At 42.8% G+C, this 12,427-nt stretch overlaps 1 long non-coding RNA gene across 1 annotated transcript; it reads right to left on the minus strand.

Annotated features, from left to right (window-relative positions):
• Window positions 1–786: 786 nt before the first annotated feature.
• Window positions 787–11,954, minus strand: LOC147370269 (uncharacterized). Its single transcript, XR_015166089.1, has 4 exons — window positions 11,843–11,954; window positions 6,202–6,379; window positions 3,415–3,501; window positions 787–1,996 (listed from the first exon to the last, which is right to left on the minus strand). It is a non-coding gene; the product is annotated as an uncharacterized LOC147370269 (long non-coding RNA).
• Window positions 11,955–12,427: the final 473 nt, after the last annotated feature.

The following is a 12,427-nucleotide window of genomic DNA, read 5'->3' on the forward strand; positions in this document are numbered from 1 at the left end:
GTTTGAACTGGATCAAGAGGAATGAGTGGGATTCTGAAAGATGGGTATCAGCTGGATAATTCACACAGGGAGAGGGAAGGTGTGAGAGTGGGAGGCAGAGAGGCAGCAGAGAGAGCATAAGTTAGAAGATTTGAAGAAACCTGCAATCAGCGTTCTGAGGTATTAAAGAGACTCTTTCGATCTTAGTGATCTCTCTGCTTGCAAACTTAGACTCATTCACACGTGGCATTGAAACATGTATAATATCATATATGAAACGAGTCGCCAGTCCAGGTTCAATGCACGATACTGGATGCTTGGGGCTGGTGCACTGGGATGACCCAGAGGGACGGTACGGGCAGGGAGGAGGGAAGAGGGTTCAGGATGGGGAACACGTGTATACCTGTGGTGGATTCATGTTGATATATGGCAAAACCAATACAATATTGTAAAGTTAAAAAAAAAAAAGTAAATGCGGACGTGGTTGGTTATTCAAAACCTAAGATTCTGCAAAGTTTTAGGATAGGATTTAAATCAAACCAAGGAAATAAAAACCAATGTTTAAAGAGTAAAGTCATGAATCATAAAAGTCAGCTATTTTATAGCTTGAGCTATTTAAGTTTGAAGCTCAAGAAATTACATCTTTAAGTGCCTAAGTAGTCTTCAGTTGACTTTTAATTAACCTCTTTCTCCCATTTCTCATTTAGGGAAATTGAAAAATATTTTTATAGGCCAACAAAACTTACTTTAGAAACGAATTATCCAAATTTGAGAGTCACTTATAATAATCTTTCAAAACATGTGATATTTGCAGTTGAATCAAGCCAAAGTGTATTTATCCCTTATCAGTCCTAGTTATCTTGGCATCATTCTCCTATTAATAAGATTCAGGCAAAGCTTAGCCTTCCAGTGCAGAAGTGAAAACCCACAGTGATTTTTTGAAATGATTTTCTCTAATCAGGTTACATCTCGTTAGTTGTGATTATTTTCTTTTAGATTCTGATGTTTACAGATGCTTTTTGTGGTAACAATATTTAAAATGTTCTCCCAAGTATATGCCTGCCTCTTCCTACAGATCCTTCTTTCTCTGTCCTTCTGGGTTGGAGGAGAAAGATTTTTTTTTTTCCTATTTAGCTTAACCTATATCTCAGTACAGAAAAGGAAGGAGTTTCTATTTCTTTACACCTCCACCTCCAGCTCTAAAGAACAAGATGATGGTAGATTTGCTTTTATATATATATATATATATATATATATATATATATAGAGAGAGAGAGAGAGAGAGAGAGAGAGAGAGAGGTTAGGTCATTCATTTTCGTGGAGTCCCCTAGCCACTTTGTAACCCCAAATTATGAGATTCTTATGCCTTCCGTGATAACTGGCCACCAAAAAACGATCCCCTAGCGTGTCAGTCAGGGTAGGCTACATTGTGCTGCAGTAACAAATATACTTTACGATCATGGGGGCTTAGAAAAAATGGAAGTCGATTTCTTCCACACACAACGTCTGATGTGGCTTGCCTGGGATGCTCCTCCATCCTGTGATTCAGAGATCCAGGGTTTCTTCAGCTTATAATTTAGCCTCTTTAGCATGTTCCTTCTAAGGTCACTTTAGCATGGGGAAGATAAACGGGGGAGAAGCACACTGGCTTGTTAACTGTCTCCACCTGGAAGTAATGTATCATTCTGTTTCAGATTCTTTGGACAGAAGGAATCATTGGCCTCAACCTAATGGCAAGTGCAGGTGAGAAATGAAGGGAGATGCCCAGAATATTTGTTGAGAAATAACCATCTCTGCCTCAGTCAGATGATTGATTGCACTTGGTTATCCTAAATCAAGCTTGGAAGAAACAAATGGAAAACACATTCTTTTCAACACATTGAAATGAAATCACTGTCCAGAAGTAACCTGGAATGCAAAGTATATACATTCTGGAGAAAAAGTATACTTATTGCCCCTTTCCAGCAATAAGACTTTTGGCACATCTCATGGACACTCTGAGTCTCAGCGTCTTCATCTGTAAAATGGAAAGAATACCAACAAAACAGTTGTGAGGATGGAAAAGGAGGTAGCAAAAATACTACATATTCAATTTGAAAAGCAGTCATTATTATGATTGTATTTTGTTGATACTAATAAAATGGTGATATCATTATCATCATGCAAAATCATGTTTGTCATATTTAATTGACCAAAAATAATTAGGACAGTTTTGAAATGTAAGCATCTCTGAGACTTCCTAGTTAAGCTCAGAAGTGGCTTTTGAGCATTTAACTTACTATTAGCAGGAAATATAGCATATTATTCACCTTCAGAATTTCTCATTTCAGATTTTTTTTTAAACACCAAACTTTTGAAGTAATCCCAACAATTTTAAAGAGACCTTGGAGTAAGCAGAGAGGTGTGTTTCCATGACAACATTTGACCAACACACAGGGAAGAGAAGAAGGAAAAGGGGTTCTCATTTAATGAGCACCTACATGATGTTATATAGTATGCTTTAGATCCAATTTCTGTCCAGAATGTGGGGAAATGCTATGACATCAGTACGATGATCACAGTTTTATGGAAGAACAAACAGGGTTAAAGGTAGAGAGAGTTTCCTCAACCATTTGAAATGTGGCCCCAGTGGGATCTGACCCATCCTTTTGCCTGTAGCTCCTGCCCAGGTTCTCCCCGAACCACTGAATCTCCTGCAACTGCAACTTCTTTCTGATTCCTGTGCTGAGTTTCCCATGATCCCGTGGCTTTATTTCTCTTTGTTCTGAGACATTCTCGGGGCTTCTCAGGGGTTAACATATAAATCTTCATCTCCAGCTTGCTCTCTTACCAACACACTTGTCCCGTTCTCTTCTGACAATAGGATAAATATCCTTAGATTCATCAACTTGCCTACTCACAGAGTTCTTTCTTATTGTAGAATGCCTGGGATGACAGTGGAGAGAGGGGTCTTCCCTGGTGGCCCAGGCATTAAGAATCCATCTGCCAAAGCAGGGGACATGAGTCTGATCCCTGGGAAGATTCCACAGGTCGTGGGGCAGCTAAGCCCATGTGCCACAACTACTGAGCCCTTGCACCTAGAGCCAAATTTCTGCAACAAGAGAAGCCACTGCAATGAGAAGCCCATGGACCACAGTTAGAGAAAGCCCACGCACAGCAATGAAGAGCCAGTGCAGCCAAAAATAAATAACTTAAAAAAAAAAAGTGGGGAGCGCTGGAGTACTGGAATCACAATGCTGATCCATCCTAGGGAGGACCCAGTAGGCAAGGATCATCAGTGCTGACCCAGATCTAGGGGAAGATGTGGTGAGGAGCAGAATACTGGCATGATGTCAAAGGGGTCTTCCCACAGATTGCTTCTTAGTTGAAAAAGGAAGGCCAGTCACCATATGCTGGTGAGAACAGATGACACTTAGGCTTTGTGCTCAGAATTACCTTTAGCAGTGAGGAGCAGGTGGAGACCATAGCCTCTGGATGTAACGTGTTGAGGAGGAAACACCATTCCTTACAAGTCACCTGAATCTAATCAAAAGGGAAAAATCAGGCAAACCCACAGTTAACATTCTACAACTTGTCTGGATTCTTTAACGGCTGAGAAACCTTCCAGATTAAAGGAGACTAAATAGGCGTGACCACCAAATGGCCACCAGACCCTGTACTGAAAGAGAAAGGGCTTAAAGGATATCATGGGACAATTCACAAATATGTGATATTGGAAGGTAGATTTAATGAAAGTATTGTAATAATGTTAAATTTCCTAAATGGAACAGTGAAAGTGAAGTGAAAGTCACTCAGTCGTGTCCAACTCTTTGTGACCCCATGGACCATACAGTCCATAGAATTCTCCAGGCCAGAAGAGAATGGAGTGGGTAGCCTTTCCCTTCTCCAGGGGCTCTTCCCAACCCAGGGACTGAACCCAGGTGTCCCGAATTGCAGGTGGATTCTTTACAAGCTGAGCCACAAGAGAAGCCCAAGAATACTGGAGTGGGTAGTATATCCCTTCTCCAGTGGATCTCCCTGACCCAGGAATCAAACCAGGGTCTCCTGCATTGCAGGCAGATTCTTTACCAACTGAGCTATCAGGGAAGCCCCAATGAAACAGTAGTGTGGCTACTTAAGAGAATATTCTTATTCCTAGGAATTACACACCAAAATATTAATAAGTAAAAGGGTAGAATATAAGTAACCTACTTTCAAATGGCTCAGAAAAACAATATTTTGGAATTTATAATTCACACATACATAGGTGCATGTATATGAAGATACATGTGTGTATGGATATTTAGCTGTATGTATGTATGGAGGACAATAAACCAAATGTGGCAAAATGTTACAGACTGGTGAATCTGGCAGAAGTGTAACTACAAGTTCTCTAGAGAGAAAGAGGCTGTTTTTTCTGCCAATTCAATGAGCTTTAGAAGTTTAAACAAATTGAAGTTTCTATTAATAGTGAGTAATTATTGTGTGCCCATCATTTGCTATGGTGTGTCCCAGGCAGGTCACAGGCATTCTTTCTAATTTTTTTCAGTAGCTCTGGATGTGGAAATCATTTTCATGTTTTGAGGAAATTGAAACAGGATACACTCACTGCCGGATGTGGCAGAGTCCTGGATCTGAGCTCAGGCCAGGCTCATCGTGCATCACTAGAAGGGATCATTCATTTGTGGTCAGGCAGAAAGAGGCAGGGTTTTGCCCTTCCAGAGCTCACAGGCCTTGCAAGGCTAGAAAAGGAATATAGAAAAAACAAATACCATATGATAACCCTTATATGTGAAATCTATTAAAAATACAAAATACCTTATTTACAAAACAGAAATAGTCCTACAGACATAGTAAACAGCTCACGGTTGAGGGAGAGGGATAAATTAGGAAAACAGGATTACCCTATACACACTACTCTGTAGGGGCTTCCCAGGTCACTCTGCGGTAAAGAATAAGCCTACCAATGCAGGAGCCTCAGCAGACAGGAGTTTGATCCCTGGGTCAGGAAGATCCCCTAGAGGAGGAAATGGCAACCCATTCCAGTATTCTTGCCTCGAGAATTCCATGGACAGAGGATTCTGCTCAGCTATTTGCAATGAGTCCAACGTGACTGAGCAACAGAGCATATGCAAGTAATGCTGTATATAAAATACATAAACTCTAAGTATCTACTGTACAGCACAAGAAAATATACTCAATATTTTATAATAACCTACAAAGGAAAAGAATCTGAAAAAGAACAGATATACGTACATGTATAATTGAATCATTTTGCTGTACACCTGAATCTAACACATTTTAAATCAACTATACTTCAATTTAAAAAAACACATAAATAATAAAAAATTAAACTAGAAAGAAGGAAGAAAAGTGACTGGATGGCATAGAGTGCTGTGAGAAGTACTGTTACAGTCTTCCAACCATTATTCATTGAGCACCTACTAGCTGCCGGGTGTTATGCTCAGCTCTCTGGGACCAGAGCTGTGGGGAGCAGAGCCCAGAGCTCCCATTGCAGTGTGTGTGGTGACGCTTGAGGGCAAAGTACCTCAGGAGCACCTATGATGGACGGGAACCTCATCCAGACTGGGGGCTTCTCACAAAGGACGTGCCTGCTGCCTTAAGATTCCTAGAGATGGATGAACCTGTGAAATCTGGCTCACCTCTATGTTCTCAAGCCTAGCACGTAGGGAGCTCACTAACTGGTGAACTTGAAAATAGAGGTGTTCTATCTTGTGTGCCTGGAGAAGGAAATGGGACCCCACTCCAGTACTCTTGCCTGGAAAATTCCATGGATGGAAGAGCCTGGTAGGCTACAGTCCATGGGGTCGCAAAGAGTTGGACACGACTGAGCGACTTTACTTTCTTTCTTTCTATAGTTCCTTTTGGAGAAGGAATGGCAACCCACTCCAGTACTCTTGCCTGAAAAATCCCATGGATGGAAGAGCCTGGGAGGCTACAGTCCATGGGGTCGCAAAGAGTCGGACATGACTGAGCAACTTCACTTTCTTTCTATAGTTTCTTTTGGAGAAGGAAATGGCAACCCACTCCAGTGTTCTTGCCTGGAGAGGCCCATGGACAGAGGGGCCTGGTGGGCTACAGTCTACGGGGTTGCAAAGAGTCGGACACGACTAAGCAACTAATACACACACATACACACACACACATACATCTTGTGTACAGACTGCAGTATTCCTAATTGAATGAATGAGTGAATGCATGAGCAAATGAATAAATCCTTACCTGCAAGGAGCATAGTGAGACGAGCTCTGCCATCAGGCAAGCTTCTCTGTCATCCTTCCAGCCACCAGTGTCAGCAAGTCTTTCCCGCACTGATCTAGCATTTAGAGGAATTTTGGGGGAGGCAGCTGGCGATAAACCCATCAGGGTGGTTCCTGGTTACCCTGGCTTCTGTGTTTTCCTTTCAATTGGAGGAAATGCTTTATTAAGGAAAGCCATTCAGATCTCTCTTTCTCTCACAGTCTCTTTACTTGCTGCTGCTGCTGCTGCTAAGTCACGTCAGTCGTGTCCGACTCTGCAACCCCATAGATGGCAGCCTACCAGGCTCCTCTGTCCCTGGGATTCTCCAGGCAAGAATACTGGAGTAGGTTGCCATTTCCTCCTCCAATGCAGGAAAGTGAAAGTGAAAGTGAAGTCGCTCAGTCGTGTCCAACTCTTTGTGACCTCATGGACTGTAGCCTATCAGGCTCTTCCGTCCATGGGATTTTCCAGGCAAGAGTACTGGAGTGGGTTGCCATTGCCTTCTCCCCTCTTTCCTTGAGTCACTCAATATTTTTTCAAACTCTTACTTTCACCAAAGAAAATCAAGCCACCTTTCTGAAGCTCTGCCTCTGGTTTTGTCTTAGTCAATGTTGGGCAAAGCCAGCAGCCCACAGGCCTCTGTAGGTCAGAAACAAGGGTCCTTTCGCTCCATGCAAAGACCATAACCATCACAGTAACACAACTACATCCTTCCAGTTTTGCTAGGGGCTTTTCCGTATCTCTTTTCATGTACAGAGTACTTTTAAAGAATGTGTACAACATGTGTGAATATACTGCTTAGGGATTTCCACATTCCTTTTGGTTGTGCTGCAAAAACCTGTTTGGAAGCCTCGGGGGCCTGCTTTTGGTGGGAAGGGGCCCCCTTAGGGCCAGAAGCTCACTTATTTCTCCGCCCTTTGCTCAGCCAACCACATCAGCCAACTCAGCTGCTTGCTCCTGCAGGAGCAGTAGCAGTAGCAGCGTTAGTCGCTCAGTCGTGTCCAACTCTTTGCGACCCCATGAACTGTAGCCCACCAGGCTCCTCTGTCCCTGGGATTCTCCAGGCAAGAACACTGGAATGAGTTGCCATTCTCTTCTCCAGAGGATCTTCCTGACCTAGGGATCCAACCCAGGTCTCCTGCATTTTCAGTTCAGTTCAGTTCAGTTCAGTCACTCAGTCGTGTCCAACTCTTTGCGACCCCATGAATCGCAACACGCCAGGCCTCCCTGTCCATCACCAACTCCCAAAGTTCACTGAGACTCACATCCATCGAGTCAGTGATGCCATCCAGCCATCTCATCCTCTGTCGTCCCCTTCTCCTCCTGCCCCCAATCCCTCCCAGCATCAGAGTCTTTTCCAATGAGTCAACCCTTCGCATGAGGTGGCCAAAGTACTGGAATTTCAGCTTTAGCATCATTCCTTCCAAAGAAATACCAGGGCTGATCTCCTTCAGAATGGACTGGTTGGATCTCCTTGCAGTCCAAGGGACTCTCAAGAGTCTTCTCCAACACTACAGTTCAAAAGCATCAATTCTTCGGTGCTCAGCCTTCTTCATAGTCCAACTCTCACATCCATACATGACCACAGGAAAAACCATAGCCTTGACTAGACAGACCTCTGTTGGCAAAGTAATGTCTCTGCTTTTCAATATGCTATCTAGGTTGGTCATAACTTTTCTTCCAAGGAGTAAGCGTCTTTTAATTTCATGGCTGCAGTCACCATCCTCAGTGATTTGGGAGCCCAAAAAAATAAAGTCTGACACTGTTTCCACTGTTTCTCCATCTATTTCCCATGAAGTGATGGGACCAGATGCCATGATCTTCGTTTTCTGAATGTTGAGCTTTAAGCCAACTTTTTCACTCTCCACTTTCACTTTCATCAAGAGGCTTTTTAGTTCCTCTTCACTTTCTGCCATAAGGGTGGTGTCATCTGCATATCTGAGGTTATTGATATTTCTCCCAGCAATCTTGATTCCAGCTTCTGCTTCTTCCAGCCCAGCGTTTCTCATGATGTACTCTGCATAGAAGTTAAATAAGCAGGGTGACAATATACAGCCTTGACATACTCCTTTTCCTATTTGGAACCAGTCTGTTGTCCCATGTCCTGTTCTAACTGTTGCTTCCTGACCTGCATACAAATTTCTCAAGAGGCAGGTCAGGTGGTCTGGTATTCCCATCTCTTTCAGAATTTTCCATAGTTTATTGTGATCCACATAGTCAAAGGCTTTGGTATAGTCAATAAAGCAGAAATAGATGTCTTTCTGGAACTCTCTTGCTTTTTCCATGATCCAGCAGATGTTGGCAATTTGGTCCCTGGTTCCTCTGCCTTTTCTAAAACCAGCTTGAACATCTGGAAGTTCACGGTTCACGTATTGCTGAAGCCTGGCTTGGAGAATTTTGAGCATTACTTTACTAGCGTGTGAGATGAGTGCAATTGTGCAGTAGTTTGAGCATTCTTTGGCATTGCCTTTCTTTGGGATTGGAATGAAAACTGACCTTTTCCAGTCCTGTGGCCACTGCTGAGTTTTCCAAATTTGCTGGCATATTGAATGCAGCACTTTCACAGCATCATCTTTCAGGATTTGAAAGCACTCAACTGGAATTCCATCACCTCCACTAGCTTTGTTCGTAGTGATGCTTTCCAAGGCCCACTTGACTTCACATTCCAGGATGTCTGGCTCTAGGTCAGTGATCATACCATCGTGATCATCTGGGTTGTGAAGATCTTTTTTCTACAGACTTCTGTGTATTCTTGCCATCTCTTCTTAATATCTTCTGCTTCTGTTAGGTCCATACAATTTCTGTCCTTTATCGAGCCCATCTTTGCATGAAATGTTCCTTTGGTATCTCTGATTTTCTTGAAGAGATCTCTAGTCTTTCCCATTCTGTTGTTTTCCTCTATTTCTTTGCATTGATCGCTGAAGAAGGCATTCTTATCTCTCCTTGCTATTCTTTGGAACTCTGCATTCAGATGCTTATATCTCTCCTTTTCTCCTTTGCTTTTCACTTCTCTTCTTTTCACAGCTATTTGTAAGGCCTCCCCAGACAGCCATTTTGCTTTTTTGCATTTCTTTTCCTTGGGGATGGTCTTGATCCCTGTCTCCTGTATACTGTCACAAACCTCAATCTATAGTTCATCAGGTACCCTATCAGATCTAGTCCCTTAAATCTATTTCTCATTTCCACTGTATAATCATAAGGGATTTGATTTAGATCATACCTGAATAGTCTAGTGGTTTTCCCCACTTTCTTCAATTTAAGTCTGAATTTCGCAATAAGGAGTTCATGATCTGAGCCACAGTCAGCTCCCAGTCTTGTTTTTGCTGACTGTATAGAGCTTCTCCATCTTTGGCTGCAAAGAATATAATCAATCTGATTTTGGTATTGAACATCTGGTGATGTCCATGTGTAGAGTCCTCTTCTTGTGTTGTTGGAAGAGGGTGTTTGCTATGACCAGTGCATTTTCTTGGCAAAACTGTGCATTTTAGGCAGATTCTTTACCATCTGAGCTGCAGGGAAGATCTATACATGTTCCATAAATTGAAGTCCGCAATGGCAATCCACTCCAGTATTCTTGCCTGGAGAATCCCATGGACAGAGGAGCTTGGCAGGGCTGCAGTGCATGGGGTTGCAAGAGTCGGACATGACTTAGTGACTAAACCACCACCACCAGTTCCAAGTAACATACATTTCATTTGATACATAGATCTCATAGCAGGGGAAGAAAAAAAATATCAGTTGGAGACTAGTTCAGTTCAGTTCAGTCGCTCAGTCATGTCCAACTCTTTGTGACCCCGTGAATCACAGCATGCCAGGCCTCCCTGTCCATCACCAACTCCCAAAGTTCACTGAGACTCACGTCCATCAAGTCAGTGATGCCATCCAGCCATCTCATCCTCTGTCGTCTCCTTCTCCTCCTGCCCTCAATCCCTCCCAGCATCAGAGTCTTTTCCAATGAGTCAACTCTCCGAATGAGGTGGCCAAAGTACTGGAATTTCAGCTTTAGCATCATTCCTTCCAAAGAAATACCAGGGCTGATCTCCTTCAGAATGGACTGGTTGGATCTCCTTGCAGTCCAAGGGACTCTCAAGAGTCTTCTCCAACACCACACTTCAAAAGCATCAATTCTTTGGTGCTCAGCTTTCTTCACAGTCCAACTCTCACATCCATACATGACCACTGGAAAAACCATAGCCCTGACTAGACGGACCTTTGTTGGTAAAGTAATGTCTCTGCTTTTCAATATGCTATCTAGGTTGGTCATAACTTTCCTTCCAAGGAGTAAACGTCTTTTAATTTCAGTGGCAAAGTTACAATATCTTCTTCATAGTGTTTGTAAGAAATATAGGCCCAGAAAGGGAAAGTCTTTGCCTAAAATCACAAAGCTAATTAGTGAGGGAGCAGAAACTAAGTCCGCATCCTAGGTATCATTCAGATTTCTACTACAGAACACATGACTGCTGCATCTGGCTAAACCAATCACAGTGAACGAAAAGCAGAAGTGATCTGGACCAAGAAGGGAAAGAAACATAACAATTTTTAAAAAAAATCTTGCAAACTGAAGTCTCTGTGTCCCTGGTAGGTCTGGTTCTCTGACTCTTGAGAGGTTCCAGAAGGTGGGGTGAAGCCACCTCTCCCACCAGGAGCCATACATTCCCTCCAGAAACTCACCACCATCTCTTTTGGCTCCAGAATGTTCTTCCAGACAGGAAATAACTCACCCCTGTCCTGACTAAGTAAAAGACTGGATTAGAGGCTTGAATGAAATAATGGAAGGGGACACTTTCTTTCTAATGTAAAACAATAGGACTTTATCATGTTCAAGCTGCCTTGCAGCAGCAGAGAAAGGCAATCAGCTTTAGGTAATGGAATCACCAGGGCTTCCCTGGTGGCTCAAATGATAAAGCATCTGCCTGCAATGAGGGAGACCTGGGTTCGATCCTGGGTTGGGAAGATCCCCTGGAGAAGCAAATGGCAACCCACTCCAGTACTCTTGGCTGGAAAATTCCATGGACGGAGGAGCCTGGTAGGCTACGGTCCATGGGATCACAAAGAGTCAGACATAACTGAGCAACTTCACTCATGCACTCACTCAATGAAATTAAGGACTTCACTGGTGGCTCAGCAGAAAAGAATCCACCTGCCAATGCAGGAGATAAGGGTTCCATCCCTGGGTCAGGAAGATCCCCTAGAAGAAGAAATGGCAGCCAACTCCAGTATTCTTGCCTAGGAAATCCCATGGACAGAGGCTACAGTCCATGGGGCCGTAAAAGAGACACAACTCAGCGACTAAACAACAAGGGAATCAAGCCACCACCACAGCTTTCAAAAACCACAGAAGGGAGAAGGTCCCCAAGCTGCATGAAGTTCCTTTGAGAAGGCAAACTCAGATCTATTCTAGCCTCTTCCTGTGAGTGAATGGCAGCCCTGGAGATGATCCTTGGGGACACAGCCACACTTTGTCCCCCGGAGTCTCTGGGAAAGTAAGGGAGACCAAGGCAGTGGCTGCAGCTGAACTAGTATCTCCAGGGGGGCCAAAGGACTGTTATTTACAAATTGTCATCACTTTCAGCACACTTTTTCCTTCTGCAAAGAAAAAGATGTTGGTTTATAGCTTCCTTACCTGTAATTTCTTGCAATGGTTTTTATACTCTCTCTTTCTTCTTCCTTTTTTCCTTCATTCCTTTTTTCCTTCCTCCAGCAATCAATCTCTCTCTCTCTCTCTCTCTCTCTCTGTGGCAAAACAATACCATGTTTTCCTGTTCAATCCCTGAAGAGCGTACCAATTATACTTATTTTAAAATGATGATAACAGTATAATTACCAAAAACCATTAAAAGCAGTTAAATCGTAAAAGCTTGAAAGTGCTGATCCTCCATGAAATTATACTGATTTGATAGATTCAAGGGTTGAACATTGCCTACTCTGTCATGTGCATAAAATGTTATCTTTTCATCTTAAAAGAAGTGGTGATATCGGTATTTCTTTTATGATGTCTAGGTTGTTTCCTCTCTGTGAAGAAAGAACTTTCATTTTCATAGTCACAAAGGAAATTAAGGAATGTCTATTCAACTTTTCCAGATTGGGGCATGTACTGGTATTACCAGTTTCTTTCCCACTCTTAGTGCCTGGCTAAGCAAAAGAGAAATAATTTTGTGGTTGTTCGCTGTATCACAAAGCAATAATATTGACCAATAAACAAGTGAAA

This window comes from Bos grunniens, chromosome 6 (genome assembly GCF_055505025.1).
Source record: "Bos grunniens cultivar Pamir isolate PY7600 chromosome 6, Bosgru_T2T1.0, whole genome shotgun sequence".
NCBI classification, from domain to species: Eukaryota; Metazoa; Chordata; class Mammalia; order Artiodactyla; family Bovidae; genus Bos; species Bos grunniens.